Source organism: Carettochelys insculpta, chromosome 3 (assembly GCF_033958435.1).
Source record: "Carettochelys insculpta isolate YL-2023 chromosome 3, ASM3395843v1, whole genome shotgun sequence".
Lineage (NCBI taxonomy): Eukaryota > Metazoa > Chordata > Testudines > Carettochelyidae > Carettochelys > Carettochelys insculpta.
Genome location: NC_134139.1, coordinates 522,927 through 550,135, shown reverse-complemented (window position 1 = coordinate 550,135; position 27,209 = coordinate 522,927). Strand labels below are relative to the sequence as shown.

The 27,209-nt window shown below is 52.3% G+C and overlaps 1 protein-coding gene across 8 annotated transcripts in view; it reads left to right on the top strand.

The window, feature by feature from the left end:
* SLC8A1 (solute carrier family 8 member A1) overlaps nt 1-27,209 on the top strand; it is a 392,824-nt gene that overhangs the window by 26,998 nt on the left and 338,617 nt on the right. For 6 of the 8 annotated variants that reach the window (XM_074989184.1, XM_074989182.1, XM_074989183.1 and 3 more), the window contains one exon: nt 5,451-5,541. The exons of 1 other annotated variant lie outside the window; for it this stretch is intronic. The gene's annotated coding sequence lies outside the window, so the exon portion shown is untranslated. Of the gene's footprint in view, nt 1-5,450; nt 5,542-13,903; nt 14,037-27,209 lie in introns of those variants that run through there. One more of the 8 variants, XM_074989181.1, reaches the window with a different exon arrangement.

Genomic DNA, 27,209 nt, shown 5'->3' with positions numbered 1-27,209 from the left:
ATTACTCCTGGCTCTCCTGCTGATGTCCTCAGGGATCCTATACACCGAGCAAGTATAGACTGTGATATCCAGTAGCAATTGAGCAGCAAGCACAGACCGAAGTCATTAGTTTCTGGGGCAGTCTTGCCAGCTCTGTCACCACTTTAACATGAGCCTCAAGGTATCTGGTGATTTAATTCAATCCCCAGATCCTGGAGTTAGGTGATGTGAGAATCTCAGCCTTTTTTTTTAAGTGTATTTCCAGTCCTTGTGGTTGTAGAGGAAATCTGGCAAGTGTGACCTCAATTCAAGGTGCAAAAACAGAAGGCAAAGAACGGGAACCCCCAAAGTTGTGAAGTTTTAATTCTCATGATCTTTCAGACACGTCTCCACTTCCTAGGACCCTTGCTAAGCTGGACAGGTGGGGAGGGAGCGGGGGGGCAGGAAGCACCCAGTTGTGCAGGAGTGTGATGGTAAGCTAGAATCATAGCTCACTGATGGTTCCCAGTATGAAGCAGGCTGTGCTGGGAAGTGTGGCATTGTGAGACTAGTCACCTCTTGTAGAGGTGCAAGCCTCTGTGCATGGCACAGTCCAGTCTCTCTGGACTGCACAAAAAGGCTCCATGGTACCACATTAAGCATTAGCATGGGACAGCTGCCCAGCGAAGCAGCTGGGGCTCACCAGGTGCTGAAGGGCAAGGGAGGGGCCCAGTACAAGCCTCTCCTGTCCTACATTCCCCTCGTGGAATTCCCCTTCTGTCTCTAATGTCCTCTGTAGAGATCTGGCCTCAGATACCACTCTCCACCAATGTTCCCTGTGAGCTATGCACTTGTACAGCTGCTCCAAAGAGATTCAAATGCTGCCCAGCCTATTAGCAGGGAATCCACAGATAGTTTTTTTTGTGTGTTTCTAGTGGTGGTGTACATTCCCACATGCTTTGGTGCATATAAAAATTTATTTCACACATGGATGGAAAAAATTAGAGGGAACATTGCTCTCCACCCCACCCCCCACATTCCATCTTAGCTTCCCACCTTGTCCCTAATTTTCCTCGTGTGCTTTTCTGCTGCCCAGCCTTCTGACCATCACTCATCTTAACCAGGGAGCTGTCTCACACCAAAGCTGCCCTGCTTCACACTGCAGCTAGCAGCCTGGGGCTTTTACCCACCATGGAAACCATCATCAAATTGGATAATTCCAAATCACTGCAAAGCCCATTTCCCAGGCACGTCTGGGTCCGATAATGTCCTGTCCCATCACTTCTCTCTCAAAGGTATTCCAAATGATAACAATCAGGCTAAAGTACTGAAAGTAGGCCTAATGTAATCTCATACCAGGGCTCCCATGGTGCGTTATTTGTGCAGCTAGCACATGACAGTTCTCTGCAGTTCCCCCAGGGTTCCCTCACCCATGCCCAAGCCCCTGTGCAGTCAGAGATGAGGATGACCTAAATTCTGCAGAAGGCCCATAGTTTCTGTGGCGCTTGGGCAGGAAATTGTGCTGCTGCTCTAGACACACTTACACACACTGGATTAGAGAGTTACAGCAGGATTGTCATTACCAGTGCACTGAATATTGTGTGCACTTTGTTTTATACTGGCGCTACGTGTTTTAGGACCCAGTAGTCCGCAAAATTTCATCCTGATAACATCAAAGTTCACCATAGAAGCTGCAAAAAGGGGGAGAATGCTGGAGGTTTGATAGCTACGCTCTAGCTAGTAGGTCAGAATGCTGCTCCTCTCAGAGAATTGGTGTGGCAAATGCTGATGTGTACATTGCCACAGCATGCTTGAGGGGACATGATAGAAGTGTCCACAAAGGTCAAGCCAATCCCACTGCCATGCAGGCCATCTCCTGGGAGCAGCCATTTGCCCTCAGAATGCTCCAGGGACTTGAGCCACGCTCACTGAAAGCTGCTGAGGCCACAGGAAAGTCAATCACCATTGCCACCTCAGCCTCTTGGAAACAGCTCTGCAAGCAATGGCTAGAGAAGTACTTCTCATCCAGGGATATGCACACCGCTGTGGGTACAAAGAGGTCTTCCAGGGAGTAGACCAACCCATGTAGCATTTACTTCCTTTCACAAAAGGCTCCATAAAAAGCACCAGTGAAGCTAGCACAAACTACAATTACATAGAATGACTTGCTTATACTGCTTGATACATTGAAAAGTAAGTACAGTTTTTATAGTCCACCTGATTTATAGCAATAGGGAAGAAGGGAAGAGGCAGCCATTTTTCAGAAGTAGTATTCTGGGACATTTTTGTATTTTTATGTCAGGTTTTGTGAGCAAGCAGTTTTTAAGAAAGATGAAAGTTGGGGGTGCACATGGCAAATCAGCCTTCGGAGAGGGGTACAGTCATCTGGAGAGGCTGAAAGCCATGGGACTAGAGGACCTCAAGAAGAGGAAGCCCATGAAACACGAGAGGTGGCACATGGCAGTGTCATTCCATATCCACACTTCACTCTCATGCTGCTGTGCCCTGTTCTACACAGGATTTGGGAGCCATCTTGCTGCTCAGGGCTCAGTAGCATTGTTGTGCCAGGGAACAAAGGAAAGTGAGCGCCAAGATGGCCAGCCCCGGCTGTTCAAAGATAGGGCAGATCATACAGCCAAGAAGAAAGCTTGCTGGAGGCACTGATGGGAGGGCAAGGCGGCTTGGCAAGAAACTCAATGTGGCACCACAGGATGTGCTAATGACACAGTGGCTTGGCACATAGGTCAACAACTTCTTCCTCTAGCACAGAGACATGGACTGAGACTAGGAAGTAGTTCAGCGAGGTGATAGCCTCTGCAGACTGTTACTGGCTAGACCAACTAATCCTTGCAACAAACCCCATTGCCAACTCTGTCCATGCATCTACCTTAGTGACACCATCATAGGCCCTAACTACATCAGCCACTCTGTCAGGGGCTCATCCACCTGCACATCTATTAATGTGATATATGCCATCATGTGCCAGCAATGCCCCTCTGCCATGTACACCGAACAAACTGGACTGTCTCTGCACAACAGAATAAATGGATACAAATCAGACATCAAGAATGGTAACATGCAAAACCAGTAGGAGAGGGCTTCAGTTGCACCAGACTTTCAGGAACAGACCTGAAAATTGCCATACTTGAGCACAAAAAGGTCAAGAAAGGACTGCAGTGTGAAACTGCAGAGCTGGAATTCATCTGGAAACTTGTCCCTATCAGACAGGGGCTGAACAGAGACTGGGAGTGGCTAGCTCACTACAAAAAAGAGTTTTCCCCATTTTGGTATTCTCAGCTTCTTCTCAGTGGTGGGGACTGGAATCTGCATAGTAATATAACACTCCCATCTTTGTCTGTATGTTTGTATATATCCCTGCCAAACTGAAATTTCTACTCCATGCATCTGATGAAGTGGGCTCCACCCCACAAAAGCTTACATCCAAATAAACAGGTTGGTCTTTAAGGTGCCATGGGAGATTTCCCTGTTTTGTCTGAAACACACTAACTTGGCTACCGCTCTGAAATATGTGAAACCACAGTGGATGCTGGAGCAAAAAGGCACCCTCCAGATCCTCAGTTTAGGGCCCTGTGGTGGGGCCTCCAGCCCTGCACCTCTTCAGAAGGCTTACACCCTGTAGTCAGGCCCAGCCGTGTAGTCAATACAGTGGGCAGGCTGCCACGGCTTGCTCAGTTTAACAGTCTGGCAGGTCTCAGTGGCCTAGTGCCTACAATGGGCGGGAGGGCCGGCCTCACCTGCCTAGTGCCAGTAATGGGCGGGCAGGCCTCAGCCGCCTAGTGCCGGTAATGGGCAGGCGGGTGGGCGGGCAGGCGGGCCTCAGCAGCCTAGTGCCAGTAATGGGCGGGTGGGCGGGTGGGCAGTCCTCAGCTGCCTAGTGTCGGTAATGGGCAGGCGGGAGGGTGGGCGGTCCTCAGCTGCCTAGTGTCGGTAATGGGCGGGCAGGCGGGAGGGCCAGCCTCACCTGCCTAGTGCCGGTTATGGGCGAGCAGGCCTCAGCCGCCTAGTGCCGGTAATGGGCAGGCGGGCGGGCGGGCAGGCGGGCCTCAGCCGCCTAGTGCCGGTAATGGGCAGGCAGGCGGGCGGGCCTCAGCCGCCTAGTGCCGGTAATGGGCAGGCGGGTGGGCAGGCAGGCGGTCCTCAGCAGCTGAGTGCCGGTAATGGGCGGGCGGGCAGATGGGCCTCAGCAGCCTAGTGCCAGTAATGGGCAGGCAGTCAGGCGGGCGGTACTCAGTGGCCTAGTGCCGGTAATGGGAGGGCGGGCGGACGAGCCTCAGTGGCCTGGTGCCTGTAATGGGTGGGCAGGCGGGTGGGTGGTCCTCAGTGGCCGAGTGCCGGTAATGGGCGGGCAGGCGGGCGGGCAGTCCACAGTGGCCTAGTGCCCGTAATGGGTGGGCGGCCCTCAGCAGCCTGGTGCCCGTAATGGGCGGGCAGGCGGTCCTCAATGGCCAAGTGCCAGTAATGGGTGGACAGTGGGTGGGCAGTCCTCAGCGGCTGAGTGCTGGTAATGGGCAGGCAGGCAGGCGGTCCTCAGCGGCCTAGTGCCGGTAATGGGAGGGCGGGCAGATGGGCCTCAGCCACCTAGTGCCAGTAATGGGCGTGCGGGCGGGAGGGCGGTCCTCAGCAGCCTAGTGCCAGTAATGACCGGGTGGGCGGGCCTCAGCCACCTAGTGCCAGTAATGGGTGTGCGGGCGGGAGGGCGGTCCTCAGCAGCCTAGTGCCAGTAATGGGAGGGCGGGTGGACGGGTCTCAGTGGCCTAGTGCCGGTAATGGGCGGGCAGGCAGGCAGTCCTCAGAGGCCGAGTGCCGGTAATGGGCGGGGGGTGGATAGGCCTCAGTGGCCTAGTGCCGGTAATGGGTGGGCGGCTGGGCCTCAGCGGCCTAGTGCTGGTAATGGGTGGGCCTCAGCATCCTAGTCAAGCTTAGCAGGTCAGTGTTGTCCATTCTTTGGGGTCACAGGAGTCGAAGTAGGGGAGCCCAGGCCCTCCATCTCCACTGGGCCCCAGCCCAGGTTCCTGTCATGGTGGCTGTGCTTCCAACCACCAGCCCAGAGGGGAATCCCTCTGCAACACACCAAGCTCACCCTGACAGCCTCCTGGCTTCCTGCCCTGGACTGCCTCCTACCCTGTTCCAGGTGCAAACCAGCACCCAGATCCTGGCTGCTGCGGCTTCTCAGGTGGTGGTAGCAGCTGCCACCAAGTTAGCACAGGCGTTCCTTTTCCCCCATGGCCAGCCCCAACTGCCTGGCTTCTCTGGCCTTTATACCAGGGCTGCAGATGGAGCATGGCCAGCAGGGCCATGGGGGAGGGGCTTTCTCCACCCAGTAAGCCTGGTCCCCACCCCCTATCAGTGCAGGTTTGGTACACCCCATCACAGGCCCAGTACTCCTCCTATTCAAAGCTAAATATGTCAGTGAGCAGCAGCCCAAGAGTCTGGCCTTATCTTCACCACTAGCCATTTCATTTTCTTTGCAGGGACGAAGGCATAGGACATCTTCAAGCGAGGAATAACCTAAGGGTTATCTCATCCCATTCATTCAAGAGCTTGGATTCCATCTTGTCCAAGGTATGGAACAGAAAAAAACTCAAGACTGCATCAGTGCATGCTGCGCTCTAGCTTTTGTACCTCTGCCTGATTTATCCCTGATCCTGAAAGACACATGGCTTTCATGCTGCACATGCACACAAAGGCCTTAAGCAACAACACTCCCTTGGGCTGGAAGAGCCAGGGGTTTGGATGTAGAGCAGAAAGAAATGTGCAGTCAGTGGGTTAATGAGTACATGGATGGTGTTCTGGTCCAGCCCCAGAGATTCTGCACCCCGAGAGATGTTAAAATGTTAAAAACAGACAGGGGCAAAGACATGTAGGACATGAAAGTGGGAATGCAGGTTTGGGGGTGGGCAGAAGGAAGGAAACTGGTGCCTTTGTCCCATCAGAGTATGCTCACCTCTCCGGGTCCCCCATCTCTCCTGCAGCCCCTAGTTTCCTACTCCCCATTCTCTTGCCCCATATTGCTGCTTTGTTTTGACTTACTTTCCCTGGAAATGTTTCAAAGCTAAAGGTGTGACTGTCTCACCTCGCACTTCTTGAAGTGGTGATTTGAGGATGGGGGCAGGGTGCATAACATGGGGGGAGGTGGTGGTGGGGAGCCAGTGTGATCCTTCATGCCTGTAGTCTCCACACATGACCTATCCTTGCTTTCATGAGTCAAACCTATGGAAGCAGCCGCTGGTGGGTGCCCCAGAGACCTCAGTGAGAAAGGAACTGGCTCCTCATGTACTGTGAGGTTTTTGGAGGATTCATTTGTCAATGGATTATAATTAATTTCAAAGAGCTTCTAAAAATTTCACTGCTCCCAGCTTTTGGCTCTTTTATGTTTCCTTGGCAAATTTTAACCCCATAGTTTCTGTACCCATATTTCAAAACTTGCTGGGGAGTCATGGTCTCCATCTAGCTCCCCTGAGAGATTTTCTTTCTGTTGTTTGTATTTGGTATTTATATTCCTACGGCCCCACCTGACTCATCATGCCTGGTGCTGCACAGACACATATTAAGTGACAGTCCCAGGCCCAATGAGCTCACAGGATAAAGGGGTTCCAGTCTCAGACCTACCACAGACCTCCTACATTATCTCAGTCAATTCCCGTAAACTCTGTCTGTTTCCCATCTCTAAGAATAGGGTACTCGTACTTTCTTTCCTTCCTTCAGGGCTGGCTGCTACCAGCAGAGATACATGGGCAGACCCCTTGCTCCCCAACTTGTGCACCAGCACACTGTGAGCTAGGGACTTAGACTGTGAGCTCTGTCAGATAGAGACGGTATCTCTGTGCATATTCATCTTGGTCATCACCTTCAGGCCCCAAAGTAATGCAAAAATAATAAATAATATCACCAATATGGTTTCTAAGACTTGTATTAAAGGCTGGCATATTAGGGTTTTCTATGGTCTCCGTACCCAGAAGAAATAAAAAGGCACATCCCTGGTGAATGCGTGAATTTGCCAGTGGGAGGCACTGGGAAGCTGAACCATGAAAATCTTATGTGCAGAGAACAGCCACCTGGGAGTACCTTTGTACTTAGACATAGACTGTTCTAAGGAAAGTCCACTTGCTTTGGACCATCACTGGACAGAGCCTTGAGGCTCCAGAAAGACTTTTGCACGACATGCAGCAAAAGGGCTGGAAAGTAGGTCAGTGACCATAGCTAGAAGGAAACAGGAGGCTTAAGGGAGACTTCCCTGCTGGCATCTAATTAAACTTTGAGCTTGGTTGGTTACTGTTGAGCAGACAAGGTTTTAGCAGGCTTTGCAAAATGTGTGTCAAGGGCAACGACTTATTGGCTTGGTCCCTTCATTTGCTGCCTTCATTTGCTGAATTATTACATCTAGTAAATAAATGTTTGGTTGTGATGATGAAGATGAGGGGATAGCTAGCAGTCTGGATCCCACCCCATATAGGTCAGGAAAGGCTCAGCACCTTCTTTGGTATTTATATGGAAACTTGCACACTGTGGCTGTCCTGCAGAGTGACCCTCCAGGAAAATCTGCACAGTGGCCCTGGGGGCGCCGATGTGACATCCAAATGGCAACATCTGAGGGATACAGTTTACAGTCGGTGTTTGGAAGAAGAGCTAGAAACACGAACGACTGGTTCGAAGCTAACTCCGATGAGATGATTCCAGTCATTGGAAAGAAGCGCGCTGCACTCCTGGAGTACAAACGCTCACCGAGCCAGAGTACCCAGCAAGCACTTAGAGCAGCCAGAAGAACAGTACAGCAGACAGCCAGGCGCTGTGCCAACAACCCCTGGCTCCAGCTATGCAGCAGCATCCAGACCTGTGCCGACTTTGGTAATCTCAGAGGAATGTACGAGGGTATGAGGAAGGCATTAGGACCCACCCAGAACAAGATGGCACCTCTGAAATCCAAATCTGGTGAAGTCATTGCTGACAAAGCCAAACAGATGGAGCGCTGGGTTGAGCACTACTCCGAGCTGTACTCACGCGAGAACGTTGTGGTTGACGCAGCCCTCGATGCCGTTGAGCTCCTACCGGTAATGGACGAACTGGATCAGGAACTGACTGTGGATGAACTGAAGAGAGCCATCGACAGCACTGCAGCAGGAAAGGTCCCTGGCCAGGATGGTACCACCAGAGGTAATCAAGTGTGCAGCAGACATACTCCTGGAACCCCTACATGAGCTACTGTGCCTGTGCTGGAAAGAGGGTGAGGTTCCACAGGATATGCGCGATGCTAACATTGTAACATTGTATAAGAAAAAAGGAGACAGAAGCGACTGCAACAACTACCGTGGAATCTCCCTCCTAAGCGTCACTGGTAAACTGTTCGCTCGCGTCATCCTTGGCAGACTCCAGAAGATTGCTGAGAGGGTGTACCCCGAATCGCAGTGTGGATTCCACGCAGAGAGGTCTACCGTTGACATGGACTTCTCTCTAAGGCAGCTGCAGGAGAAATGCAGGGAGCAGAGGAAGCCACTCTATATTGCCTTCATTGACCTGACCAAGGCCTTTGACTTAGTCAGCAGGGATGGTCTGTTCAAACTGCTCCACAAGATAGGCTGTCCTCCACGGTTACTCAAGATGATCCAGTCATTCCACAAAGACATGAGAGGAACTATCCAATATGACAGCGCTTTATCGGATGCTTTCAGAATCAGGAGCGACGTCAAACAAGGATGCGTGCTTGCTCCGACATTGTTCGGGATCTTCTTCGCACTCCTCCTGAAGCGTGCCTTTGGATCTTCAACAGAGGGCATCTTGCTGCACACAAGATCTGATGGGAAACTGTTTAACCTTGCAAGGCTGAAAGCTAAGTCTAAGGTGCGGGAAGTCCTCATCAGAGACATGCTGTTCGCAGACAATGCTGCTGTAGTGTCTCACACAGAAGACCAGCTTCAAAAACTGCTGGACCAGTTCTCCAAAGCGTGCAAGGACTTTGGGCTTACCATCAGCCTAAAGAAGACAAACGTACTCGGTCAGGAAGTTGCTGAATCCCCATCAATCAGCACTGACAACTATATGTTAGAGGTCGTCCACGAGTTCGTTTACCTCGGGTCCGTCTACAGAGCCTGCATCCTCAGCACCCGCCTTTATGGCAGCGAGACTTGGACCCTGTATGCCCGCCAGGAAAAGAGGCTGAACGTCTTCCACTTGCACTGCCTCAGGCGCATCCTTGGAATATCATGGAAGGACAGAGTGATCAACACCGCCATCCTCGAGCAAGCTGGAATTCCAACCATGCACGCCCTCCTCAGGCAGCATTGACTCCGCTGGCTTGGCCACGTCCACAGGATGAACGATGGAAGGATTCCAAAAGACATCCTGTATGTTGAGCTAGCCTCTGGCAAAAGACCGCCCGGATGCCCCCAGTTGCGCTACAAAGATGTCTGCAAGAGAGACCTCAGAGAGGTAGATATCAAGCTGGACAACTGCGAAGAACTAGCAGACGACCGCAGCAGATGGAGGCAGGGGTTACACAAGGGCCTTCAGAAGGGTGAGATGAAGATCAGACACCTAGCAGAGGAGAAGCGAGTGCACAGAAAGCACAATAAGGACTTGCCAGACACCCACTACATCTGCAAGAGATGCAGCAAGGACTGTCACTCTCATGTGGGTCTTCACAGTCACAATAGACGCTGTAAAGGAAGTCCTCAATTGAAACTTTAAAAGGCGCAATCCATAGTCTATGCAGAGTGAAGGATGCCTACTGTGGCTGTCCTGCAGAGCCCCTGAGGCTAGTGACCAAGTGAGATCCTGGCTCGCAGTGGAGTTCTGGGTTTTTGGCCTGAAGGCTGGCGCGTGCCTGGGCTGGCAGCAGAACCCCTGGGTCAGCAGAGGAGACCCTGGGCAGCAGCAAGGCTAGTGGCTGTGATCCCTGCATGCAGGGCCAGTGACTAGGACACCAGGGCTGTCAAAGGAGCTCCTGAAAGTGGTGGGCTTGGTGGCCAGGACACTGGGCAGCAGGGTTGTGGGGCCAGAACTCTGGGTGCAAAACCTGGGGGTGCTGAAGCATCTTCCCCGGTGCCCTACTTCTTGCACCTATGCACAGGGGCAAGGATCCACTTGCCGGCACAGACGACTCATGATAGGTGTTGGGAGGTGCATTGCACCCCTGTGTGCCCATGAAAAGTTTAATTGCTAAATAGGATGCCCCCTCCTTGCCCCTCTGGGTGGCCGACCCTGCATAAGCTCTTTCTCCCATAGGCAGCAATCTCCCCTGCCTGCGGAAAACAATGTACTGCAACGGCCCTGATAATAATAACCATTTATTGTGGGGATATGGGGTTCTAAACCTCGGACAGCTCCCAGGCTTGCTTTGATCTGAGCTGCAGAGGTTTGGTGTTTTACATCACTGCATAGCAATACACAATGCATAAATAAAACCTACCAAAACCCACCACTTCCATGTCCTCACTGGACAGCTGTGCAGCAAATGTAGTGATTGTGTGTGCAGTGTTGCCATTACTGGTGCCGCCATGGGGATGTGATTGTGATGTTTGATAGTGTGGGGAAGCCGGTGTAATGGTTATATTTGGTAATCCCCATAGAATCATAGGGCTGGAAGGGATCTCAGGAGGTCATTTAGTGCAGCCCCCTGCTTCAAGCAGGATCAACCCCATCTAAAGCATCTCAGCCAGGACCTTGTCAAGCTGGGACTTAAAAACCTCTAGGGATAGAAAATCACCACCTCTCTAGGCAATGCATTCTACTGCTTCACCACCCTCCGGTGAAGTAGTTTTTCCTAATATCCAATCTTACACCTCTCCCTCTGTAACTTCAGACCACTGCTCCTTGTTCTGCTACGTGTCACCTCTGAGAACAGTTTCTCTCCACCCTCTTTAGAGCTGCCCTTCAGGAAGTTGAAGGCTGCTACCAAATCGCCCCTCAGTCTTCTCTTCTGCAACTAAATAAGCCCCAATCCCCCAGCATCTTGTCATAGGTCATATGTGCCAGCACCCTAATCATTTTCATTGCTCTCCACTGAAACCACTCCAATGCATCCACATCCTTTCTACACTGGGGGGCCCAGAACTGGATGCAATACTCCAGATGTAGCCTGATCAGTGTCGAATAGAAGGGAACAACAACTTCTACAAATCTGCAACAAATGCTCCTTCTAATGCATCCCAGTATGCCATTAGCCTTCATGGCTACAAGGGCACACTGTTGACTCATATCCAGCCTCTCATCCACTGTAATCCCCAGGTCTTTTTCTGCTGCACTGCTACATAGCCAGTCAGTCCCCAGCCTGTAACAATGCCTGGTATTCTTCCATGCCAAGTGCAGGACTCTACACTTCTCCTTGTTGAACCTCATTTGATTACTTCTGGCTTAACCTTCCAGTTTATCTAGATCACTCTGGACCCTATCCCTACCCTCCAATATATCTACATGTCCCCTTAGCTAGTGTCATCTGGAAATTCGCTGAGGGTGCAATCCCTCCCTTCACCCAGGGATAAAGATGTTGAACAACACCGGACCCAGAACTGATCCGTGGGACACTCCACTTGAAACCGACAGACAAACAAACATTAAGCCATTGATCACTACCCGTTGGGGCCGACCGTCTAGCCAGCTTTCTGTCCACCTTATAGTCCATTTATCCAATCCATACTTCCTTAATTTATGGGCAAGAGTACTGTGGGAGACCATATCAAAAGCTTTGCTAAAGTCAAGGTATATCACATCCATTGACTTCCCCCTGTTCCCCGAGCCTGTTACCTTGTCATAGAAGCTAATCAGATTGGTCAGGCACAACTGCCCTTGCTGAATCCATGTTGACTACTCTTGATCACTTTTCCCTTTTCCAAGTGCTTCAGAGTGGGTTCCTTGAGGATCCCCTCCAAAATTTTTCCAGGGACTGAGGTGAGGCTGACTGGTCTGTTCCCTGGATTGTCCTCCTTTCCTTTTTTAAAGATGGGTACAATATTTGCCTTTTTCCAGTCATCCGGGACCTCTCCTGACCTCCAAGAGTTTTCAAACATAATGGTCAAAGGCTCTACAATGATATTTGCCAGTTCCATCAGTACCCTTGGACGCATTAAATCTGGATCCATGGATTTGTGTACGTCTAATTTTTCTAATCAGCCCTTAACTTGTTTTTTCCCCCACCAAGGGCTGCCCAGCTCCTTCCCATACTGCATTGCCTAGTGCAGTAGAGCAGGGTCTCACCATTCTCGAGTGCCACATTCGCCAATTCAAGTATTCATGAGTGGCCTTACTTCCCCCAGGCTCCGGGGCCAGGAGTGCCAGTGGCTACCACGGCTTCCCCAGAGCTCCTGGCTGGGAGTGCTGGCGGCTGCCACTGCTTCCCTGGTGTTCTGGGCTTGGAGTGCCCACGGCTGGTGCTGCTTTCCCCTGGGCAGGGAGCACCCATGCTGCCGCTTCCCCGGGCTCCAAGCCCCATCCCTTCCGTGGGGGTTTTGAACCCTGAATCCTCATGAATGTTGAGACCCTACCTTAGTCTGGGAGCTGACCTTGTCCATCCTATATGCCCCTAGGCCAGACCAGGTGGGATGAGGAGGGAAAGAAAGGAGGCAGTTGCCCCAGGGCCCAGTGATTTACCACATTAGTGGAAGGGGCTGGAGACCTGTTCCCTTGAAATCAGAACCTCAAGGCTGTGCAGTGCCTTCTGGGTGGCTATGGGGGCTAGCAGGAGAGTGGGGGTGGGGGCAATGTGGCATTCTCTGGGTGGCACTGAGGGCTGGCTATCCCAGCCCCATCCATTCTGGGAACAGGGAGCTGCCTCCCCACCACTTTTCCCAGGGACTCAGCAAGTCTGTCCCCACAACCCACAAGTCAGTTTCACGTGGCTGGTAAAACTTCCCGTCCACTTGAAGCACAAGGACTACCTCTGGCTGTGTGTCGGGCATCCAGATCAACGGCACCTTGAGCTCCACAGGGTCTCTACCCCCTGCCACAACAAGAGGTGGTGCACTGGTAACCTGGCTGGGCATTACTTGGGGTGGGGGCATGCAGGGGATCACTATCTCATGGCTTTTCTCCCGCAAGGCGACGCTCTGCCGAGCCCCGCTTCCCCGTGGGGGGTGGAGGCCACCCAGCCGCTAGGGGTGCGCGAAGCCCCCCGCCGCCGAGCAGTGGGGCGCAGTGGGCGGGAGGGCACGGCGGAGCACCGCGTGGTGAGTGGCGGGGAGGCGACCCCCTGCGGCGACCCGCCCGCGCCGCGCCAAGAAATCCCTCTCCAGTCCACAGGGCTGCCGCCATGGGGCGCGCAAGAGCGCGGGGCCTGGGCCGGCCGCACCAGCCCGGCGTAGGGACGGGACGGTTCGGCTCTGGCCGCCGCAGTTGTACGCACAACCGGGAGCCGCGGGCAGCGGCGGCTACAGAGCAGGCGCCCGCGGGGCTGTGCCCTTCCCTGCGGCAAGAGCCCTGCGCCTGGAGCACCCGCACTAGGGCCCCACTAGGGCAGCGCCCCCGTGGGGGGAGGCGGGGAGCAGGGACCCGAACTGCGGCCTTACACCTTCCTCCAGCCCCGGTCTCCCTCTCTGCCCGCCCGCGCTCCCGAGACCAGCGCTCTCCTCCGCACCGGTCTGGCTTGGCGCTGCGCTGCCCAGCCCAGCCCAGCCCAGCTCAGCGCAGGCATCGCCGCAGCCGTGCGCTGCTCCCGGCGCGGGCCAGGCGGGCGGGCCCAGCGCACCCCGGCATACTATGCCCTCCAGGCCGGCGTCTGGCAGCCCCCGCCACCTGCGCCGCCCGCCCGCGGGGCGCAGTTGGCAGCGGCCGGCGGGGCGGGGCCGCGGCCGAGGGGCGGGGGCGAGGCGGCGGGCGGCGCGGTGGGAGGGTCCGGGCGCTGATAAGGAGCGCTGGCGCGGCGCCAGCCCCTCCACTCGCCGAGGCAGAGCGCAGCGGCGGCGGCGGCTCGGGGAGGCGGGCACGGCCGGGCACTGCGCAAAGCTGCCGGCTCTCGCCGCCCGCGAGCAGGAGCAGGAGCATGAGCAGGAGGGAAGCGCTGCTGCCGCGCGCCGCTGCTCCGCGCCGCCTTCCCCGCATGGCCCGGGGCTGAGCCGTGCGCCCCCGCGCAGGTAGGAGCCCCGCGGGGATCCAGCCGCCCTGGCCGTGCGCTCCGGCTGGCGCCGGGGTTTGTATTTCCCTCCCGTGGCGCGGGGGCGGGCGGGAGGGCAGCACAGTGGGTCCGGCCGCGAGCGGGCGGGGAGGGGCAGCGCAGGGCGGCGTGCGGCACCCGAGGGAGGGGCCGGTCCGGGCCGGTCCGCCGCTGGGCTGCGGAGAGCGGCGCCGGGCCGGGACAGACATCGCCCGCCAGGCGCGTTCTGGGCTATGGCTGCTGCTGCCGCCGCCGCCGCCGCCGAAGGGGCGCCGGGGGCCCAGCGCGCTCGCGGGGTTGCTGTGGCGAGGCCGGGCCGGGGCAGAGTCTCCGAGCCCGCGGGGATCCCTGGCTGCGCCCTCGGAGCCGGGGAGCGAGCAGGGAGAGGGGCCGCCGGGCTATGGCGGAGCCCGCTCCAGGGATGCGCCGCGCTCCCCGGGAGGCTGAGCCCCCGGCTGGCTGCTAGCTCCGGTCCCTCCCGCCAGCTCTGGCCGCGAGGGGACCCCGCCGCACGGAGCGGGGTGAGCGGCCCGGGGCTCCGGGCACATCCCGGCAAAACCAGCCGCTCCATCACGGCGCAGTCACGTTCTTCGCTCCCTGCCGGGAGGAGCTGTACCGGCGCGGGGCTCCGGGTGGTTGATCAGCGCCGTTTGACAGGCTGCTCTCAGACGTGCACTGGTTTTTTGTCCTTGTCTTTCAAAGTAGACCACCCCCCCACCCCTTGGGTGTTTAATCCGGTTCTCTGGCACGGCAGATAATCCGCGGGCCTGATTAAACTCTAATTCTCCTCCCGAGCCGTGGGGGATCGCTCCTATTAAGAGACCCATTAGAAGCCGTCCTCTTACAGGCTTTGTCTAGATGGAAGCATGGCCGGCTCGCACCTGACATCTTAGTTCAGTTCCTTAGCTGAGTAGTAATCGCTGCTTCTGCCTCCAGCGAGCATGTGAAACAAGCGTGAGCTGCCCGAGCGGTGGGGAAATTCAATGAATGCCGGGGCCACTGAAGTCTGGTGCAGAATACTGTAGTAAAATCACAAGGGCACAGTGATGTGTGTCCTCGATTGTCCTGCTCTTTTGCTTCAGTGCAGAAAGCAGCAAGGCTGACTCCAGACTTCCTCAAATCATTTGGTTGGCTTCAGCTCAGGAGGCAGACTTTTTAGCATAGGCTCTGAGCTCCTTTCATGTGGGTTCTGGGATCACATTGTCCACACCAGCATGGAGAGAAATTTCCTCCTCTAAAAGAGTGAGGATCCCAGCTTTCATCTTCCCTGCACTCCAGCTCCTGGGATTTCCAGAAAAGCAGAGTTACCGCTCCTCTTGAAGTACCATTCCTAGAGTGGGCAACGCCAGGAAGCTAGTTTCATCCTTGCAGGTATCTGCCAGCTCGCTTCCACCTTCCTTTTGTACCCACCAGTGTTCGTCACCTTGCTGCCAGCTGCTCAGCCTGTAACAGGTACCCTCCACCATACCCTCTAGGCAGCACCACTGGCACACCTACGGCCAGAACCCACCAACCCTATCTCTAGATTGTCAAAGCATCCTGCAGCCCTTTCTGCGGTTCAGTGCCCCCCAGGTAAATACTCTCCAGTTGCCCACATCCTCCTGTATCCTACAGAGACACCCCCATCTGCTCTACCCCCCACCTCTTCCTGTGGCCCAGAACAATCATTAACAAATAATTGGCAGCTGTGGTAGTTACTGATCTTCCTTTCATTAATCTTTGCTGCCTCATCCTCTGCTTTCAGTGTAGAACCTAGAACACATCAGAGATAGCTGCACTCCCAGAGCTCCTTAAAGCTACCCCTGTCCCACTGTAAAGCCCAGTAAAGCTTGTCTACCAGAAACAGCTAGCCCCCTCTTCTTTGCATTCACTCAGCTTTGAGCAGTCTCTTGCTCTGATTCTCTGTTAGGAGTGTGACATTTGCAGTCTGATTGCTGCACACACCATATCAGGCCTGTTCTGTTTGAGGGCCATTGCTCTGTGCCTTGCTGTGTCCTTTACAGCTGCATAGAGTCAATCTAAAGTGCTGCCAGATCAGAGCAGGAGAGCTGTAGTGTGAACAGGTGCACAAGGGAGGGAAGCAGGCTCTGAGATGCCATCATCCTGACTGTTCCTCCAGGATAGGGGTCAATATTCTGCTCTGCCTGAGCCTGCAGTGGAGACCACTGCTGTTAGTCCTCTTGGAAAAGAACTGGATTTTATCCATGGTGTGCTATGCAAAAACAGACAGGCAAATGTAGTAGGGTTGGCTGCTGCCTGGACGCCTGTGTAATAATGTCTGATCAACTCCAAAAGGGCTGCTATTCAGTTAAGTTTGGAAATCGTGCATCTCTGTTAGGGCTGCTTATATATGCACTACTAATGCCTACAGATCAAAACTAATACTCAAGCCCCATTGTGGCAGATGCTGCACACATGGGTACAAAGCCCCCGCAAGAACTTCCAAGTTAAACAGACCAAGAGAGGCAGAAATGCAGCTGCTTTGCCCCCATTTTAGAGGTGAGAAGCTAAGGCATGGGAAATGGCTTGCTTGAGGTCCTATCGGGAGCTTGACAGAAGTAGGGCCAGAAAGCAGCTCTCCTTTCTCTTTGACTTAGCCATGGGAGTGCTGTTCCCCACCAACGTGAACGTCTTATGTTTGAGCTAGAAGTGTAGTGTTTGTTTCTCCTTTAAAACAGTTCAGGCATCAAGCTGGAGAGCAGCAGACATAGCACCTTGCCAGCCCCGAGCCACTCCAAGGTGCGGGGTGGAGGTGAGGGGAAGATGACACCTACTCAGCTCAAGCCTGACTGCCTCACAATCATGTCCTTCTCAGGAGACTCCGGCTGGGCTTCGGAAGTGGAGGCACCCAAAATGGCTGCCCCTACCTCTGCCTGGAAGTGACTGGCCCTGCCAGAGCAGGGATTTTAGCTTCACAGTTAGTCAGGGCTCAGGCGAGCAACTTCATTCAGAAGCTTTCCAAATCTCTGTTCTCTGAGCTCATTGTTGGAGGGAGATGAACACCTTACCCTGCCCTCCTTTGAATTGCTCTGCTCATTAGCTGTTCTTTGCGGGAAGGTCTGGTCTTAAAAAGCCCTTTGCTGCTGGGGAACCAGTGGGTCTGAAGAGCCGTAAATACTCCTGTGAGTGTCCTCCTGTAGCTCAAAGGGTTTTGTGTGGGCAAGAAATTGGTGAGCAGAAATTGGTGGAGTGCTCTGGAAACTTCCCTTTTGTTCTCACCTACCGAGTAAGTCCCCACTCTAATTGCTCACTGAGGCAACTCTCTCTGAGCAGCAGCATCTGTGGTTTCCCCCTGGCTTTGGAGTCAGCATGTTCTAATGCTTGCTCCCTGTGGAATACCTGCTCAGTCTCTAATTCCCTCCCTTAGAGGCCTTTGTCACCTGCTACCTACTCCCCCTGCTGGGAAACCCAGTTGACCCCTCAGGTTCAGCTGGTCCTTCCCAGCCTCTGATGCCTATCTTTCCCATAACTGAGGTCCACATCCTTGGAGGTCAGTCCAAGCAGGAGGATCTGGGACAGTGACAACACATGTGGCTGGAGAAGGGGCAGCCAGCTCCAACTCCCCTGCTCCCATTCTAGGCAGTTCCTGCTTTCACACAGATGATGTGCCTTGTGTGGTGGCACCACTTTAACTTCTGATTATTCCTCCTGGTTCTGAGCCTGCTTCTGCCACTCGTGATGTGGACTTCCCCAGGGCCACAGCTGTTTGCCTTGCTTCCCACCCTCTTTAATCACAGCACAGCCCTGCTTCTCTTCCTGTGTGTAGTAATCTCCCCATCACCACACCTCTTTCCAGGAAAACTGCTCCTGCAGGGGACCAAGGGCAAATCAGCCACAGGTTCTGCTCCTGTGTACTGCCCTTCCTCACCAATGCTCGGAGGTTAGGGGAGATCTCTGGCTACCACCCTTCCCTCTGTACTCTTCCTGGCCCCATGTAATCCCTGTGTCCTCTCTGGTCTCAGAACCTTCCTGCTGCATTCCATCTCGCGGCCCCTAGTCTGTCCACTGGTGCTACTTGCAGCACACTCCTCTCTGAACTGTCGCTTTCCTTTCCTACTACAGCCAAGCCACCCTCTTGCTCACCAACAAGCCCTGGCAAAGTGCCATTTCTGTGTGGGAATCATCAAACAGAGTTAGGACCCCAGGCTCACTGGGCTGCTGCTCTGGCTGCCAGCAGGGGCCAATGCCCGGTGTCTCAGAGGGACTGAATAAGACAAGGCAGTTATTGAGTGGTCTGTCCCCTGTTGCCCACTCCCAGCTTCTGGCATTCCAAGGCTTGGGATGCCCCAGACATGGGGGCTGCATCCTTGGTCCATCGATGGCTCTTAGCCAAGAGGAGCAATCTTCTGGCAACTTTGGAGTCCTGTTGTAGGTTTGGCTTTCACAACACACCCTGGCAGTGAGCTCCACAGGATGGCGGTGTTGTGTGAAGTACTTCCTTTGTTTGTTTTAAACCTAATGCCTCTTGATTTCATTGGTTCTTGTGGTATGGGGAGTCAGAAATAACACTTCCTTATTCATGTTGGTTTTTCTCAACACCAGTCATAAGTTTACCATGATTTAATTACCTCTACTGTGTCCCTGTCAGTCATCTTGAGGCTGAGCATCCCCAGTTGTCTTAATCTCTCCTGAAGTGACCCATACATTTTATTTTTGTTGTCCCACGCTGTACCTTTTCCACCTGTAGTGTTTTTCGAGGTGGTGTGACCAGACCTGCATGTATTCAAGGTGTGGGCATACCCTAGGGTGTTAAAGTGGCATCAGTTTTTTTCCCCAAGGTTTCCAACATTGTTTTCTTTAACTGATGCTGCACACTGAGTGGGTGTTCTTAGAGAACTGTCCGTGATAACGCCAAACTCTATCTTGCGTGGCAACAGCCAAGTCTGAGCACAGCATTTTTATGTACTGTATAGCTGAGATGGTTTTCCAATTTGCATTATTTTGTCAACATTGAATTTCGTATGCCACATTGTTGCTCAGCCACCCAGTTTTGTGAGATCTCTCTGTAGTTCTTTGCAGTTAGCTTTGGATTTAATGAAGTAATTTTATCCTCTGTAATCATTGCCACCTCACTGATGACCCTGTTTCCAGATTGTGTGTGCATATTGTGAAGTGGACTATTCCCAGCAGACACCTGTGGGAATCGGGTATTTACATCTCTTCATTGTGAGACTGGACTGTGGTTACCTACCCTTTGTTTCCTATGTTTGAGCTAGTTACGGATTCAGGAGGGAAGCTCCCTGCTTAAGAGCCTGTGTTGAGGGACCTTGTCAGTGTCCCTTGGGTGCTGTGCTAATAGGCAGGGAATGGAGCCTTCCCCTGTTCAGGTTGTACTCCCCCCACCTCATCAGAACCCACACTCACCTAATCTGCCCCACATGCTGTATGAGGGGGATATTTTCTTCATCTGTGTTTTGGAAGGTTGCTAGGGAGGAGGGAGCTGGGATGTTTGAAAGCATCAGTCATGGTTTGATCTGAATTCTGAAAGCCCTGCTTAGAAAAGGAACTGGCCTGACTTGACTTACTGAGCCAGGTTCAGTGAGGTCACTGCTGGCTGTGCTGACAAGCTGTGGGTGGTTGCAGACTGGCTATAGTCTTGGGGGTGAGGTAGAGGAGAGGTGAGTGAGACAAAGCAAACTAAATGCAAGTCAGGAAGCCAAGAACTCGAAGTATGTTTACGACTCTGACATACCATCTTTCATCCACATGTGTGAACATGACTTCTGCCTGGAAGGTAGGTGTAGAAAAAACTAGGTTAGGAAGTTGTCCAAAACCCCATATCAACACAGCATCCAGATTAGAACCTAACCTTGTTCCAGAGGTGGTAGGCTGCAGCGTCCTCCAGATAAGTGACTGACCTCCTGCCCCTATGAGAGCTGCTTCTGTTCCTCCATCTGTAAATACCAATTGCCACTAACAGGTCAGTATTTGTCAGCATCCAGACTGTGGACCGAATCGTGCTAGGCATCTTGGGCTCAGGTGCCTTAACTGCTCTGTTGATACCTAGCTCTGTCTTTATCTCCTCTCACGGTGCAGGAGCAGTCAAAGGTTCTCTAGCAGAGATTGGCTTTGGCTGCTTGTTTGATACATGCTCAAGCCAAGATGGACGTGCATGTCTGGGAAAGGCAGCCAGTAATGATGTGGATCTGCCATTCCTTTGGACAGTTTGCAAGTCTTGGTTGTAGATATCCAGCACTACCAGACATAAAATAGCAAGACAGCTAAGACTTTTTCTACCTACCACTGGTCAGGAGGTGGGAGATTTGCTGCCATCACCTGTCAGTTTTGCTTTGGCTTGGCTCTGCATGGGACCCTGCCTTCCAGCCATCAGGAGACAGCAGTCAATGCATGAGTAGGTCAGGTGTGTCAGCCTGCTGTGTCTGCCAGTGTCATAGAAGGGTTTAACAGATCTCCAGGTTGGGCTGCTGGACTGGTGGGTGAGAGAAAGAAAAAGATGGCTTCTGAGTTGCCACCCCCCTTGCAAACTAAGGCAGTTTAGTAGGGTTGTTCCTTCCGATGTCTTGTGGGTGCAGCAGCAGCTCCCTGTTCCACAGAAGGCCTTGTCATCCAGGGCCCTGTGGCTCAGGGCTGGGAAGGGGCTGTACTGGGCCTGAGCATAGCTGCAAATGGCACCCTTCTGTGGCATTGGTGCTGTCTGAGCAGCTGGTAGCACAACTGGTCTGCCAATTATCTGAGACTTTGGGCAGCTATGGACCAAGGGAAGGGTGTCAGCCTATCTGTCCAGAGGCTGTGTTCCCCAGACTGATCCCATGTCTGACAGCCTCAGCAGATGCCCAGGGACTGAGTGGTGTCCCCGCAAGAGGCATGGCAGGTTGAAGTGGACTGGTAGAGAAAGGTGGGCTGGCTTTCTCAGCTCAGCTGGCTTTGCTTGACCAGGGTCCATCTCGATCAACCTGCAGGCCCCCTCATGAGAGGAGCATGAACATTTTTCTGCCCCAGGGGGCATCCTGTCCCATCCCACCTGTACATTACAGAACAGAAGAATGGTCTGACCCAGCATGGTGTGTAGTCCACCTCACCCAGTGTGCTGTCTTCTGACAGTGGCCAATGCCAGGTGCCCCAGAAGGAAAGAACAGAACAGGTAATCAGCAAGTGATCCATCCCCAGTCCCAGCATCTCAACAGACTTGGCTGAGCACTGCCTGTTGGCTGTGTGTTGTATGAGGAGGTAATTCCTTATATTTGCTTTTTAGAGAAATGTACTACCTCTTAATTTCATTGGGTGACTTTGTTCTTGTGTTATGTGACGGGATAAATAACACTGTCTTACTTTCTCCATGCTAGCCATGGTTTTATAGATCTGTCATGTCCTTCCAAGCTGAGCAGTACTAGTATTTTTAATCTCTGCTCATAAGAAAGCTTGTTCCATTCCCTTAAACATTTTCACTGCCCTTCTCTTTATCTTTTCTGATTGTAACATGCCTCTTTTAAGATGGGGCACTGAGATCTGTGCATAGTATTCAGGGTGTGGGCCTGCCAGGATTTACAGATTAGCATTATATTTTCTGTCTTATCTGTCCCTTTCTCAACATTCCATTCACTTATTGTGATGGCTGCTGCACTTTGAGTGGATGTGTTCAGAGAGCAAATCAACACAATGATGCCAAGCTCTCCCCGTGAAGTGGTAACAGCTAATGTAGACCCCTTTGCAGTCAGGGGCTCCTTTACCTGCATATCTACTAGTATAATATATGCCATCATGTGCCAGCAATGCCGCGCTGTAATTTACATTGGCCAAACTGGGCAGTCTCTACATAAAAGAATAAATGGACATAAATCAGACGTCAGGCACAGTAATGTACAGAAGCCTGTGGGAGAGCACTTCAGTCTCCCTGGACACTCAATAACAGATTTAAAAGTAGTAGTCCTAAAACAAATTTCAAAAATCAAATGGAGAGAGAAGTCTCTAAGCTGCAATTTATTTGAATTTGACTCCATCAACCAAGGATTAAACAGAGACTGGGAGTGGCTGGCCTCTTACAAAAGCAGCTTCTCTGCCCTGGGTGTTAACAGCTCCACATTAGACTCTGACAATGGGCCACATCCCCGCCTCTGACCTGACTTGTGTTTTTCCTATTTTGATGGGTTGTTTCCCCCTTGACTGAATAGAACTTGTCAGCTCTGGCCCTCCTTTTTATTGGGATCCCACTCTTTAAATACCCTGTTGAACCCCCACCTGCCTGCCACACATGCATCTGATGAAGAGGGTCTTTGCTCACAACAGCTTATGCTCCAAAATTTCCATTAGTCTATAAGGTGCCACGGGACGACTTCTTGTTCTCAATGTAGACCCCATCATTCTGCATCTATAATTGGCATCGTTTTCCAGCATTTTTCCTTTATTTTGCATTTATCTGCAGTTTGTTACCCAGACACTTGGTTTTGTGAAATCAGTCTAACTCTTCTCAGTCTGCTGTGGACTACAGAGTCTTGAGTGATTTTTAAATCCTCTGTAGACTTGATGTTTGTTCCTTTTTCCAGTTAACACATGCGAATGTTGAGCAGCACTGGCCCTGGTACAGACCCCTCGGGACCAATGCTGAATGTCTCTCTTCATTTTGAAAATTGTTTATTCCTACCCTTTGTATCTTATCTTTTAACCAGTTACTGATCCAGGAGAGGACCTTCCCTTTTACTCTCCCTTCTCATCCAGACCTATGGGGAAAAGCTGCCCTTCTTTAGTCTCTACAGTACCAGTGACTCCTGTATCTGTCTCCAGTGTGAACAGCGCTAAATTGGTAGTAACAATGTGTATAAACGGACAAATGTCACAGCAGGGTAGGCACAGCTGGATTTGCTCTCTGCTGGTAAGAGTGTAAATGCCTCTATTACAGCCGCTGAATAGCGCAGCACATTTTCAGCTGAGCACGAGGGAAAGAATTCTTTATGGAAAGGATCCATCTGGCCATTTGTTTTTCTTGTGAGTATAACGAGCACTCATCAGTTACCTGCATTGTTTAGACTCCCATGTGCTCAGGTGTTTGCAAATACTGTACAGTGCCCCAATGACTGGTGAGTCCCACTGCAATTCCTTTTCTTTTTTTAGTTGAGAGGGGTTTAAAGGCTGCCACACAACAGCCAACCCCCTTGCCCTGGAGCTGGGGCAGGAGAGAAGAGCATTTGAAAAAGAAGTCGGCTTCTGTGAAAATACAGACCAGTAAGGAGCTCTGTTCTGCCAAGCCCAGCTGAGCCAAATGGCACAGAGAATGCTCTTGGGGCAGGGGGGAGAGGGGAGAGGGAACTGGAGAGCTCAGGTGAGCAGAGAAAAGCAATTTGAAGATCGGAACACAGAGGGAATCCAAAAGGCTCTTGATACATGGGCTCGTCTTCCCTAATTGGACAGAGCCAGGGAGAGAGGAACTTAGGAACTCAGCTTGGGGATCTGGCTGGAGTTTAAAACCTCCATTCTGCAATGTACAGTCACCAGCGTATCATGTTGTGGAAGCGAAAGGGGTCTATGGGACCAAAGACAACAGCTTCCTCATCTGGCTCTACCTCCTTAGGGTGTAGCAACAGTTGCCACACTAGTATATCCTGGTGGCCCCTGTGCAATGCTCCTTGCCGGGCCTTGGGTAGTCAGCCAGTGCCAGGCCAGGGAGGAGTGGAGTGTAGGGCTTCCTTCCACCAGTGAGCTGCAAAGGGGACCAGAGAAACACTTGCACAGCTGTAGTGGCAGCCAGGTCCTGCCCAGCTCCCCTCCCCTGGGTAGCAGGGGACAGGGGTGAGCACAGATCTGGGACTGGCTTTCCAAGGGGGTGCGTGGAAGAGAACAGTGTTCTCCAGTTGCTGGGAAAGCTTCCCACTTGGTGCAGAGACCAGGCCCAGGCAAGGCCTTCCAAGGAAGGAGGACAGAAGGGCAGCCCTGCTCTATTGGGCTGGAAAAAAGGAGTGGAGGACAGCTTTGTAAGAGTCCTGGTACATCAGCTGGTGTGGTGCTTACCAGCAGGTGGGTTCTGAAAGCCAGGGTGTCCCAGGATGTGGCTGTGGTGCAGTTTGTCTTGCCCCCTCAGGTGTCTGGGTGTCACAGACTGGCTCCCTTTTACACCCATTGCCTAGCCAAGTCCACGATTTCCATACAGCGCAGCATGCCTTCAACTGCACCACCACCCAACTGCAGGGACTGCACCTTAAGGCAGGCCTGGTCAGAATGTACACAGACTGCACCACCGTCAGGGGAGGTACTCGCAGCCAGGCCAACAGCCACCACAGGCCCTGGGGCAACATAAGAGAAGGCAGAGTCTGTTAGTGCTGTTCATTATTTTTATTGCAGAAGCACCAAGGAGCCACATTCATGGTCTAGGTGCTATACAAAAGATGGTCTCTGAGTGGGTCTTTGAGGTTCAGTGTGTGACTGGAGAGGAAAGAAAAAACTTTGTCCTTGTGGCTCCCACTCCACAGCCATACAGGCACCATGCACATAATATGCTCCCATTCTCTTCTGTTTAATCCAAATTAAAGCCCCAAAATTTTGTTATTTTCTCTCTACTACTGTCTGCATTCTCTTGCCAAGGGGATTTTGCAATGACTGTTTGCTGCTTAAAAGGCTTTAAATAATTATGGATGAGCAAGAATTTGACTGGGCACACCAGGAAAAAAAATCACCTGAATGAAGGCAGGTGGATATTTTGACTTTTGCATTCAAACAACTGCTTGGGCAGCAAGGAACAATGACTGAGGGCATGTCTTCGCTACCCTCCAGCTCAATGGGCAGTGATCAATCAAGCATGGGTCAATTTATCACCTCTAGTACAGATACAATAAATTGGCTGCTTTCTTATGGACTCGATACTGTCAGAAGAAGTGAAGGTGATGGGAGAGTGCTGGCTGTTGGCTCATCACAGTGAAGATACCACAGACAGTAAAAAGATCTGTGTCATCTTCAGCCACCTTATTCATATAGCTGAAACAGTGAATCATTGGCCCACAGTAGCGTAGACTAAGCCTTAAGACAGTTGAGTCTGTTTGCCTGCTTCTGCACAGGTTATTTCTCTGAGTCTGTATTCTAAAACATTTTAAACATTCTGGATGTACTGATAGTTTAAAACAAAAAAGTTGGTGTTCAATCAGTCTTTGTTATGACAGCACTTTTATCATGTGTCTCATTTATCTGTGGCCTGCCCCAGAGAAGCCCAAGATGTACAAAATTACCGTCTCGCATTTTCCTAGAGATGCTAGCTGAGCTCGCTAAGAAAAGAAATCTGTGGATGGGAAAAGCGTAGTCTTCCAAAGTAGCATATAGTCAAAGAGACACTGTAGTCTCCTTTATGACCACTTTTTTCTAATTTTCTTCAAACATCCTGAAACGTTGTTACTGAAGACTTCTACTGCTTAACCATAAGCCATCCCGGTGGAGCATAAAACGAATAAAGCTTGCTCTAATCACTTATATCAAAACAGTACTTTCCCTGAATTTGCAATGCCAAAGACTTTTGTCTGCTTCTAGAATAGTAGGAGCTCTTTGTAGCTCTGCTGTCCTTTCTAACCTAAACAGTTCAGCTTTGCAATCTCTCCTATAGCCTCGCTTTGTAGTAACCTGCTTCTGAGCCCACTGCTGCTTCTTCCCTCCCCTTATGAATAGGGAGCCAGAAACAAACCCAGTGTTGTAGGTGAAGTAATTCCATTGATGTGCATGGTATCATTAGAATATCTTTAGCAGTATCTTTTTCATCTTTTTCCTTCGATCTTACTGCTGTATTGGCTGGTGCTCCAGACTGAGCAGAGGACTTCTCTGATTCTTTTGACACAACATCCAGGTTTCTTCCCTGAGTGGATGCAGTGATCTTAGCACTTGGCAAGGGTATGCACAGCTGAAATGACTACTTCCAGACCACATTACTGAGGGATGCCATGAAGTCTGCATCACTGGACGCAGAGCTGTCCAGTCCAAAGGACAAGGTGGGGCAGCTGCCAGGGGCTCTGCAGTGGCTTGCCCCCAGCCATCCTCTAGACAGGAGCGGGTAGGATTACCTGGAGCAGAGTGTGTTAGTGGGGGCAGGCAGCAGCAGCAGAAGGGCATCACCACCTCTCTCCTTGCTCCACTGTGCCCACTTCCCTGGTTTCACCATGTGTCACAAGGCAGCCTGGCCCACTCTGCCATGGCCTTCCAGCCTGCAGAGCCTGCTTCTCCAGGGCAGCAGGAGTCGGCCTCCACTCCAGTCACCTGCAGAGAAGTTAGGTTCAGTGGACCAGGAGGCTGCTACTTGCACTGCCTGCATGGTAAGTACAAAGAGGAGGATACCCAGGGGAGGTAACCTCCTTCTGCTGCTGTCTGACACTGTGACCTGCCCAAGGTAATCCTGGACCATGCTGGTCAGGGCAGAGGGGGTCAGGATAGGGGTGGAGTGACTGGAAGGGCAGCCCTCCCCCCCACCCCCCCTCCAGGGACACCCCTGATTGTTTAACCTATTCTTACAAACCTCCAAACACCTGTCAGGGTAGATGAGAATTACTTGGTTTGGCTTCAGAGCAGGGGGCTGGACTCTCCTGGGACTATCCAGCCTTACATTGCTACAATTGTCCCTGAACATGGTCATTCTGCTGCCTGGTCACTTTGCTTTGCAGAAGTCCCTCTGAAGCTCCTCAGCATCATCTCCTCCTCCAGTCTTCATTACCCTAAATCAATTTGTTCCATCTACAGATTTTGACAGCCTCTTTCCCAGGTCATCCATACTTTAGATTAACACCCCTCCTTGATGCTGTTCAGTGTGTCTGTGCTCTGATGGGCAGAGACCTACCCAGCCATAGGCATAGCACAATGGCTGCTGATCAGGTGTTTGAGCCCTTACAGAGGCCCCTGTGCAGCCCACTTGTGGAATGAGCTGGGGGAGGTGTAGGTGCCAATTCAGGCAGATGTCTTTTGCTCTTGAGTGAGCCCCTACAAACAGCAGTAGGGCTGCAGCAGCATGGGAGGCAATTTGGGATAGCTGCACATTTACAAACCTGCCCAACCCCATGGCACATACTTGAGCAGCTAGCCTGCACTGCCACTGCCTTGCTGTTACTTTTAGGGACTAGCTAGAGCAGAGTTGGGCACGTTCATGTATCTGAACCCATAGGCCATAATTCTAACGGCTGTGCAGCCCTGTGCCTTGTGCCTTGTGACATGGGGATGGGGCAGAAAATAATTGGTCAGA